This window comes from Nicotiana tabacum, chromosome 21 (assembly GCF_000715075.1).
Source record: "Nicotiana tabacum cultivar K326 chromosome 21, ASM71507v2, whole genome shotgun sequence".
Taxonomy (NCBI): domain Eukaryota; kingdom Viridiplantae; phylum Streptophyta; class Magnoliopsida; order Solanales; family Solanaceae; genus Nicotiana; species Nicotiana tabacum.
The window spans coordinates 725,501-737,205 of record NC_134100.1 but is presented as its reverse complement, the minus strand read 5'-3'; the positions used below and the strand labels follow the sequence as shown (position 1 = coordinate 737,205).

Genomic DNA, 11,705 nt, shown 5'->3' with positions numbered 1-11,705 from the left:
TCACTGCCATGGTGCGGATGTCATTTAAACAAATGGCGGAAAGGTTTGTTGAAAGGGCTAGAGGTGCATCGTCATTGATGGAAAGGGGTGTTGAATTTATGCCAATACCAATAAAAAGATTTAAGAAATACAGGAGGCGAGCACATTGGCATTTATTTTTACAACATTGCAACGAGCGAAATATTTTTGAAATTCGCACCGCTATTCATCAAAATTGGGGGAATAATACACGCACTATAAATGAAGCCAGAAGGTTGTGTTCTTATGGGAAATAGTCCATCTACCACATGTCGTGCTCACATGCCATGAAGTACTTTCAACATACAAGCTTCGCGGCAACCAGCTATGTTGATAAGGAATATAGTATTGCTGCATACTTAAACACCTATAGTGGACAGTTGCAGCTAGTGGGTGCTGAGCATTATTGGCCACCGGAATCATTTAAAATTGTGTATAACAAGGAGTATTTGCGTAAGCTACAAGTGCAAAAAAGAACACGTATACATAACCAAATGGATGTTGGTGATACCGTTTATGTGCGTAAATGTGGCATATGCTCGCAAACAGGACACGACTGTTGTAAATGTCCTTCAGCTGGTTTGGGTGGCGGTAGTAATCCAGCTCCTGGTGAAAGTTCTTCTAATGTACCCAACTATCAAGGATACACGTAGTATTTTGTTTCAGTAATGTGGTTGTAATAAGTGTATGTACTTGTTTATCTTGCAGAATGTATGAAATAAAATTATGTTTCCATTAATGTTAAATTTTTTTTATATTTAACATTAATACTCCAGTACAACAATCTAACATAAACCCATTTAAAAAAAAAATTGTCTTTCGCCATATTTTACTTCTTTTTGAACCACTTGTTAAATATTAGTGGAACTTTTTAATGGATGTTGTAATGTTTATTCAAAAAGTCTTTGAAGTAAATCTTATTGATATTTAACATTAATATGTCAGTACAATAATCTAACATAAACCCATTTTTTTTTTAAAAACAATTGTCTTGTCGACCTAAAAAAATGCTCGCCTGCAAAAGCTATCTTCTGAAAAAGCTGTATTATACCCGAAATAATCTTTAACACGTGAAGCATAGCGCGGTTAAATACTACGTTATGTATGTTGTCTTGTCGATCTGAAAAGCTGCTCGCCTGCAAAAGCTATCTTCTGGAAAAGCTATATTGTACCCGACACGCGAAACATAGCGCAGTTAAATACTACGTTATGTGGGTTGTCTTGCCTATAAATAACTAGCGCATTTTAGTTATTATTTGCGCTTAACCAAAACAAATAGCAAAACTTTCCATACTTTTTTTTATTTTTCTTGCATTAACAAATGTCTGGACGCAATGACCAACCAAGGTGCTATTGTGGCAAACGACATATTGGTCTGATGGTAATGTTGGCGCAGATACTGGATGTGTCAACAATTGTTTGGACGAAATGATGGAAATCATTATTGTCACACCTCCTTTTTGCGCGTCCGGCCCCGAAGGGTTAAATGCGCGAGGGAGTTTTTCCAATTTAAGTGACAATATTCGAAATGGGATTATTTATTTAATTCAGAGTCGCCACTCAGGAAAGGTTTGGTTTTTGGTGTCCCAAGTCACCGGTTTATCTTGAATCCCAAATCGAGGAAATTTTCGACTTTTCCAAATGAAGTCTGCGAACCAGAAATTCTAAGTAAGGAATTATGTTGACCCGAAGGAAGGTGTTAGGCACTCTCGAATCCCGTGGTTCTAGCACGGTCGCTTAAATTGTTATAATGACTAAATATCTGATTTAAATACATGTCGTGACTTATGTGCTTTTATTAAGTTTAAACCGTTTTTATTATTATCATTTATTTTTTATAGAATTGCAACATCGTGAAAATGCATCTCGAACCACGTCACAATCAATGCACCCGTAGTTATTAACACATTTCGATTCCGTTGAGATTTGAATTTGGGTCACATAAATGCGCACCCGAATTTAAGAATGTAATTTAATTAGGTCGCGCCTAAAGAGCCTAACGCGTTATTATCTTTGGGGAAGACAGTGAAATTCACTAAACAGTCATTCCCAAATTCTAAGTATTTATTATGATCGATTATTGAGGGCCCCGCGATTTGCGTTTTATTTGGCGAGACTCGTCTCATTTATTTTAAGGATATTCTAGAGTGACTACATTTCTGTTAATTTGTTTCTAAAATAAGAAGAGAAAAAGGAAAATCTTACTTAGATAACATGCTACAAGTCATCATTTTACATACTAGATTAAGACGAATATTAACGGAAAAGAATATTACTTAAAATTGGAAATTATAAGGGAATACAAATCGACAAAAGAATATATCCAAAGAAAATTAATTATTCTATAACTAGATTAGCTTCACATAATTATGTGGATAGACCAATAATTGTTTTTGACTAGTCAAACTAAGCATTAACCTTGAGTCTTAGTGTTTATTCGAAAGTTTATTAGATCTAAATTTTAAGCCATCTTGCTAGATTCACGCCTATTAAATTAAAGCTTTTAACCCTGCAATATTGATTCGTACTCCAAATATGTAAAACCTACCGATTCTATAAAATTAGTAGCCACTTCGTTTAATGGCGAGCCGAATGCTAACATCAATTATTAATCTATGCTATTTAACCTCTATTGAAACATGGAATTTAAACAAGGGAGTTTGACATTAATGATTAGTCCGTTGGCATTAAACTAACGTAATATGAAAGTTTGCTTGAGACATATGTTAAAATCAAACTGGATCGGGCCATGACAAAATGATTCGAAGATCCAATGAGATACATACAAACGCCCGCTAATGTTCTGTGTTATATAATCATTACCAACCAAACTAGATTGCTAAAACATATGAAAACATGTCTAATCGATCTAGCACCGTGTTATTTAACAGTCCCAAAATCGCGTCTGAGTACGTTCCGATTCACACAAAGTAAATACAATTAGGATGAGCTTAAACAATCACAAACTATTTTATCATTCATCCTATTACTACATCTTGAGCATAGATATTGTGAAGCAGACGAGCATTCGTTTTATTCATTTCAAACTCCAACCTCAAGCTTAACATCAACACATGGTGTCAGAAATATGTACCTGGAAATGCTTACAAATGAAGAAGAAGATGGAAGCAGAAAGTCAGCCACGACTCAAATGGCAGCAGTGACCACAAATAAACAGCAACGAACAGCAGCAGTAGCAATAAATAACAGCAGAACAGATTCCAGTGCAAGAATGCAACTATAACCGATGGAAAGCAGTAGCAAAAATGACAGCAGCAAAACAGCAGAGTAGAACCAAGACCCCAGATGGACAAACCCAGAAACAGGCCAATGAAACAAGCACCCGGTAGACTCAGTTGGGACTTGGAAATACCAATGTTAATCAACAGGTCGAAAAGGTGAAATCAAGATAACACTGGGAAAACGGTTTCTGATTTTCAGAACTAATGCCCTGAACTCTCTACTGTCTGATTGACCCTTTCTAATTCAGAACTATTTTCTCTCCTAATTTTCTAACTTCAGTCTGTATCTCTCTCTTTTTCAAATCTATGTATCTATTTCTCTCTATGTGTCTATATATGTCCCTAACTAATGGAAAACCCCCTCTATTTATCCCCTATCAGACCACTTTAAAAGCCTCTTAGACAAACTGAACCCCCTCCCATGTGGCCTCTTCTGTTTTTCCACTCACCAGTTTAAAAGAAAAGATAGCCCATCAGATTCCCCTGACAGACCATCTCCTCTTATTAAAATGGTTTATCATTTTATTAGTTTGAACATGTATGGGCAGCAGGGGTGTGTTCTGACAGCACATGCTGTCCATTTTACTCTAATTCCTTAGCAGCTGACAAAACACATGCTGCCCAAAACCTAAACTAGGTGAACATGCTATCAATTTAAACCAAAGTCTGAAATCTAACCTAGACTGCAGCTATAGATCAATTCTTAAATGCTTTCTGACTTAGCTAGGAGACTAACACACAATGACAATCAATTCTCAACTGATTTGAATAAAATCAAACCGACAGGAATCAAATTACTATTATCCCAAACAGAAACTGTTGGACGACATGTATTGAATCGACTGTGTGAATTACAATGCTTTCATTCAAATCATACCAAAGGAATCAGAATCAAATAGTACTAAAGGGGTGCAAATTGTACTGCCCAAAACAAAATTAAACCTGAAACTAATTCATCGACCCAATGTATTTTCAATCGATTGAATAGTTTACACACATACACTTGATCAATTAATGAAAAAAAAACTCGACCAAATAAAAGGTCTCATGAAGACAGGGGGGAATTGAAAGAACATGCCGGAAATAATCAAACAAATTAATTAAACATGCTGACAAACTAATCTAAACTAAAATAGACAACAAAGGGGAAAAGTGAACAAACCAGAACAGCTTAAACACAGATGACCCAGGCCCGAGCTTGATTTGCCCATCCGAGGTGGAACAGATATTAATTGAGGTGTTCTCGACCGAGAACACATTCGATTAAGGTCTATTAGACCCCAAACTTCCGTTTAAATCCAAGCAGATTCCATAAACTCTTGTGTTCTAGGGTTTGAATCTTCAGATTTGGGTTTTTGGGATTTGTGGGTAGATTCGGACCAACCAAGCTTGGTTTGGTCACGAGGAAGGTCAAGGGGATACCTGGTATGAATTTGGGGTGGTTTGGTGTAGGTCGAGGTTTTGCTCGAATCTTCAAATGAAGATTCGAGAACCTAGGGATTGATTCGAACTAAACGGTTGGTGGATTTGGATTCAGGGTGATTGGGTGGTCCTAGGGTGTTAAGGTGGTGGTCATCGGCGTCCTTGCCGCCGGCTTTACGGGGAAGGTGCACAGGGGCGGCTAGGGTTTGGGAGGTCCGTGTTTGGGACGATGAAGGAGGGTGTTTGGATGGGGGCGTGGGGTAAGGTTTTGGATTTATATAGTTAGTGAGTGATCAGATCCTGGCCGTCGGATGAAGCGAGATGAAGGGCCAGATCTTTCAGCTGGTGAGGAACGGTGTCATTTCAAATGCAAGGGGTTAGGTTGGTCCGGGGTTGAACGGGTCGGGTTTAAATGTGGGTATGAGAATGTGATCTTGGTCGTTGATCCTTTTGAGATCAACAACCCAGATCAGGCATGACCAAAATGACGTCGTTGGGATACCCCTGAGGCCAAACTGGCCTGGACCGGGCACAATAGTGTTTTTGGGCCTGATTCTGGGTAGGGGTGGGCATCGGTCGGTTCGGTTCGGTTTTGAATATTATCGGTTTTGCCTATCGGTTATCGGTTTACAAATATCATAACCCTATAACCAAACCGATAAGATATTGGTTATCGGTTATCGGTTAATCGGTTATTGATTATTATCGGTTCGGTTATCGGTTTACCCGATAAGGAAAAACTAAAACTAAGAGTGCTGATTGCTGAACGCTGAAGGCAGGCAGGTTATAATCCCCAGATAAATATCCCCTAATAAGATAGTGAAATCAGATGCATATTAGTAAAGTTTTAACTCATCAAAAAAAGTTATATCAAAGTGATTCACATAGCTTGGATATATCAAACAGATGGGTCACATGTATAAATGATAATGGTACATACACTATTTACATGTTCAACAGATCAAAAATTGTTATTGCAAATGATAATAATGTGCACGTTATTCATGTTTCAACAGATCAAATTTATCAAAAAAGACTCAAGTTTCTGTTTCTGACAACTTTAGGAACCAACCTTGTACAAAAATCGGAAACCAACTTTGTTTCTTGTCTACATTCATAAATATAATAAGTCAAACTAGTCCCACGATCTCTTAAAGAGAAATAAACTACATCATATAAATGGAACAACGGCAACATCTACTTGAACCGAAAACAGAATAACTGTTTCGGTTTAATGGCACGGGCTACATGAATTAATTTCCATACCTGGACAGCTATGAATGAGTACATCGTGTGATTAAGTTTCCAGTGCCCCAGCTCATGCGCAATAACAGCAACAACCTCCTCATCATTCTTGCACTACATACCACCAGCAAATAAATTAGAGGAAAGAAATCAAACTGAGAAAATGTTTGTTATGTTAGAATTTGGGTATTAGCATAGTAGAGTAATATCAAAATCATGCAGTCTAGCTATAAAGGATACCAGATGAGAGAAGCAGCCCTATCATATAATGCAGCATGCTATCCACATTCTATCTCTTTGAATCACCAAGAACAACATTTTCTCAAAGTAAAAAAGAAAAAATTGAAGAGCCTCCTAATAAACATAAACACATATGCCCCGGAGTGAGCTTAACTGAGGAGTGAGGACTTCAAGAACAGGAAACTGAGGAAAGGAAAGGAGTTAGTGAGGCCGAGAGGAGGCGGACAGACTAATGAAAATGAAACCCTAGTATTACTAGACTAAAGGGTATACTAGTAAATTAGTAAACCCTTATTGGGTTATCGGTTTACCCAATAACAGATTTGATAAACCGAGCCCGAACCGATAACCCAATAAGAATTTTTTTTAAACCCGTTACCGAACCATTAGCCCAATAACCCAATACCGATAACCCAATAAGTAATTAACGGTTCGGGTTATCGGTTTTACTCGATATATGCCCACCCCTAATTCTGGGTCCAATTTTACGGCCCAATTCCAATTTAAATCATTTCTTTTCCCTTCTTTTGATTTGAATAAAATTCCTAACTAAACTGTAAAATCAAAATAAAACCATACAAATATTAATTAATACTCAAACAACAAATCTCACCTTAATTAAAATAAAATCATTTAATGACAACAAATAGAATAAAAGACGTATATTTTTTTATGATTTTCCTTTTAAAACCAAATTGTAGTTTGATTAACTCCTAATAGTAAAATGACATCCTAAACTCACATGCGACATATATATTTTGTATTTTGTTCGACAAAACTAAACAATCATAAATAAAACTACAAATAACTGCCAGAAATGCTACATAAAATCCAAAAATTGTACAACAAAATTATTTGTTTTATTTTTTCTTTTGGAGTGATTGTCGCGTAAACAAAAATCACGTGCTCACAATTACATGTTTGAGGAATGGTATGATGAACTCATTAACTAGGAACACTACAAATCAAGTTTGCAGTATGTTTGGAATATGAACGGTGAATACCAACGCCAGATCTCTGAAATGCAATAAGAAATTGTAGTACTGCAGGAGAAACTAAAAGAGGCGGAAGAAGAAGAAATAAAATAGAAGAGAAATTTAAGTGGTTGGAGCAGAGAATAATGGGCGGTAGTGACTAAACAAATACATGTATGTGTTGAGTGTAGTATTTTATCTTTATATTTTTCGCATCATGTATTTTTATTAGTTGTATCGAATTTAAATTATGTTAAGTTGCTATGTTTGTTTTGCCCAGTTGTTATATTAAAATAGCAAAGAAACCGAGAATAAAAACATAATGTGCATATAATGCTAAACCATAGATAAAGTTGCTATTATTTACTGAGTGTCATATGTACATAAAATAAAAAAAATCAATGTGTCCCACAACCTTTATGCTTTAAGAAGCCACTGGCCTCAGGTGTATCTCATCCTTCCCGGCTACACTATCAGGATCATCCTCATCATGTTGTCTCTTTATCGGAGGATGAGTTGCAGCATAATCGTCAATAAAGTTGGCAGGCTCGGTAGAATGGGCCATCGGTGCAGTAGTAACCTACAGAATAATGAGATATTTTAGTATATGAAATATATATTGGTAATGTATGTGTTAGCTAAAAAAATTAAAATGTCTTACATGTCAGCGGGCTCTTGAATATAATCATCCGTCTCAGGCAAGTCAGTATCGCACAAAGTGGCCTCTGTGATGGGCGAGGATGATGGCTTCAAAAAAATAAGCGTTAGATAATTATGACTAACCAATGGGATAAACACAAATATAAGTAATAGTAATACAAACTAACCAAATCCTGTGGGAGATCCTCAGCATCCCTCCGTGATGAGCCATAACTCAGTCGGCATCCACTATCCACATCTCGTACCGAACGAGCATCAGCAACCGTAGATGCCTCTGGAGGGTCAGGAAAATACGCATCCTAGTCATGTGAGATAATAGTCATGCCCGCGATCAACGATAGAGCTGACGGAGTCACCAGCGAAGTCCCTGGAGTAAGTTGCAGGTTGAATGAGGGCATATCACTAGGAGCATGATGTGGCTCAGGGTGGTCACCTGGTTGATCAACTCCAACATCCTCAACAGGTGCCTCAATGCCCCCTTACTATGGACCACCTCCTCGCCGACCTCCACGACCTCGTGGGATACCTTTACCTCATGGGGCACGCATGCCACGTCGACTAAGTTCAGGTTGCACTGCTAGCCCATGATGGTACTGCGTTGGCCTAAGCGCTCATCATCCCATGTTCGCTGCAATGTCCGGGCAGCCAAATCTGTAACTTGCCGGCCATAGTCGTGCAAAGCGGCCGCTCCCTCGCTGGTATGCTGCTGCATCTGTAGTCCCAACTGGTAGAACGGATGTAGGCCAATAACTTGCACAATATGTAAAATATTAATTATGGAACAGTAAGGTTAACAGTATAACTAAGTATACCAAATAACATACCAGCGCCTCATGCCTCCCAGCATATGGAACAAACCAACTGCCAGCGTGATGAAGGGGATTCCCTATGAGCAGTCGAGTAATGCTGCGGTACCAACTGACATACGTATGTTCACTATCCATAAGATCGGGTGGAGGGGGTGGCGGAATCAGGTCACACCGCTGATCCCAAATCTTAATCTGCATCTCTAGACATACCTCGTATGTCTAGTCAATCGTAGAACGATCATCCCGCTGGTAATGTGTTATAATCTAAGTAGGCGGTGTGTATAAGTTGCGGTCAACCAAACTGCCGAAGGACTCGTTCGGTGGCATGATGCTCGACAATATCGAGACATATTAACGGGATGGAAGAGCTCCATATAAGTCACCAGGTCGAGTAATAATCGTGCAAACCAGCTATTAGCTCGTCTTTGTATAGCCTCCAAATGAACTATCACGTAAAAATAGGAACTGTGAGTATACGCAACATATATAAATCCAGGCCAAGTAAACTTAAGTATAGAATTACCTGTGCGACCTCCAGCAAATCCAACAAAACCCTGCAATAAGGGAGATTATGTCGAGCCTCGTACTCGCATCTGTATCCTCTCTTATCAACCCACCTCCTAGCTAAAGGGAGAAACGACAGAGGTGGTGCATCTTGAGCTATGAGTGGTAGAGGTGGCTGAAATTGCACGAACCGCTCCCAAGCCCAAACCTTATATACAATTTGGACGTAAAATTTAAGGTATATTTTTATGATGTATGTTATAATGAAGAGAGTATTTAACTATATTTTCACCTACAGTAGCAGCATAAATCCTGCAACATCTTGCTGGGTGCCCATGCATGCCCGACACATCTGCCAGTACAAGTAACCAAGAATAGCAGCACCCCAGTTGTACCAATGTAAATTATCTAGCCGCTCAAGATGATGAAGAAATCTCAAGCTGACTAGGTTTCCCAAAGTGTTTGGGAATAATACGCCTCCAAATAGTAGCAACAACCTCGTGTACCGGTTACTATGAAGATCTGGTGTATTATCTGTAATGTCAGCATGCATCGCCTCCAGATGCAGCCGGACGGGTGTCAACACAAGACGACTAGCCCCAACCAATGCACCCTCATCTGCTGGCCGGAAACCGGTGAGGCACTGCAACGTCTCCAGGTACTGATCTCTCATATACTCTCTCATGGCATGTGGCAAAGCAACAGGAAGTGCATCAACCGATAGCCCATACAGAACCTCCACGTCATGCAGCGTGATAATGGCATCACCAATGGGCAAATGGAATGTGTGCGTCTCTGGTCGCCACTGCTCTATCAAAGCTATGATCAACGACCAATCCAGCTGCAGCCGGCCAATTTCAATAATCCTATAGAAACTTGTATCCTGCAGGCGTCTGACTATACAAGAATGGAGATTGCAAGTCTTAAGAAAGTCCCACATATTATCTATTCTTCTAGCACGGAAAGTCTGGTCCATTAACTACCCCTCCCATATGTAGGAAAACCCATACTCGGCCTGTAGCAATAGTAGCTCTAGTGAGGCAGGTCCGAGATGCAAAAGCGGAACCTCCATGACCACGTAAATTGGACAAAATTAATTACTTCATTTTTCTTTTACATTGATAAATATATTGCAATACCTTTAACATTAAATTTTATTCGATATTTTTACTATATTGTTAATTAGGTTAAAATATTTTTAATACTATAATTTTATATTTTATATATTAATTTAATATGTTAGTTTTATTATTTAATATATTAGTTTTATTATTTTATATGTTTGTTTGTTATTCACTTATTTTTCACTATAATAAAATTAAATAATTAATTTTTATAACTATATAGGATTTAATTATTAAATATTCACATTTTGGTTCCGGACACAATATTTGAGGCCCAGTAGCACCAATGCATCCTGAATTCTTATGTTTATAATGAGAAAATTTCCCCAATTTATCACTCAACAAGTCCGTTATTTTATATATTAATTTATTATTATATATGTTATTTTATTATTTTATATGTTAGCTTTATTATTTTATATGTTTGTTTGCTTGTTACTGACTTATTTTTTACTATAATAAAATTAAATAATTATTTTTCATAGCTATACACAGGATTTAATTATTAAATATTTATATAACAATACTTAGTTTGACAAATATTGTTGTTTTCTCATGTTATTTTCTTACGTTTGTTGACTATAATTGGAGATAGTTTGTTTTGAACTATAAACTTTTTGACGTATTTTTGGGAATAAAAGATACTTAAATGATTAATTTCTCTAACTACAAGGATACTATGCTAAAGGGCACGACGTTTTACTATGCTAAAAGGGTATTACATTACAAATAGGAGCACTACATTAAGCCACAAGATACCACTACAGGGAACTAAAGTAACAATTTATCTAGTTTACTAGTCTTTTAGCAAATAAATAATCTAAACCGGATAAAAATAACAAATCAATTTAATCACAAAACAATCACGAAAATACATATAACACAGTAAAAAGTAACTAATCAATATTTTTTTAACAACTAATAACAATTTCTCTATTTTACGATTTTTTTTAGCACACTAATACTATAGTCGGATAAAAACAACAAATTAATTAAATCGCAAAACAATCACAAAATAACATAGAACACATAAAAAACAAGTAATATGCATTTTTATACAAGTTTTAACAAAAACTAAGTCGGAATACTTCGATTTAAGATTTTTAGAAAGTTGAAAATTTTGTGATTTGGAGCCGAAACGAGCAACTCACTACGAGATAACGTCTTAGCTAGGATGTGGGACCGAAATTTTTTACTTTTTGCGGGACAGGTGGGCTCCACTCAAGTTTTTCGATTTTGTTTTGTTACTGTGGGGAAGACAATATTTATATATGTATAGCGTCTTTTATTAAGACGCTAGACGCTATACTTTCCCGCTTTATTTAATTCAAAAATAGCGAGGGCTGATCTACGACCACCCTTTCACTCACGGCACACATGCTATATGTGTGATGCCGACACCCTGATCTAGACATCCACTCCAGATTATTTACCTTATTTATTTTTTTTCACACATTTTTATTCTTT

General features: G+C 37.2%; 1 long non-coding RNA gene across 2 annotated transcripts; it reads right to left on the bottom strand.

The window, feature by feature from the left end:
• Positions 1-2,797: 2,797 nt before the first annotated feature.
• LOC107789943 (uncharacterized) lies at positions 2,798-6,498 on the bottom strand. 2 transcript variants are annotated; one of them, XR_012704640.1, is made up of 3 exons: positions 6,168-6,498; positions 5,949-6,041; positions 2,798-3,121 (listed from the first exon to the last, which is right to left on the bottom strand). It is a non-coding gene; the product is annotated as an uncharacterized LOC107789943 (long non-coding RNA). The 2 variants fall into 2 exon arrangements; XR_012704639.1 differs by having other exon boundaries at positions 2,798-3,112; positions 6,168-6,496.
• Between the last annotated feature and the right edge of the window lie 5,207 nt (positions 6,499-11,705).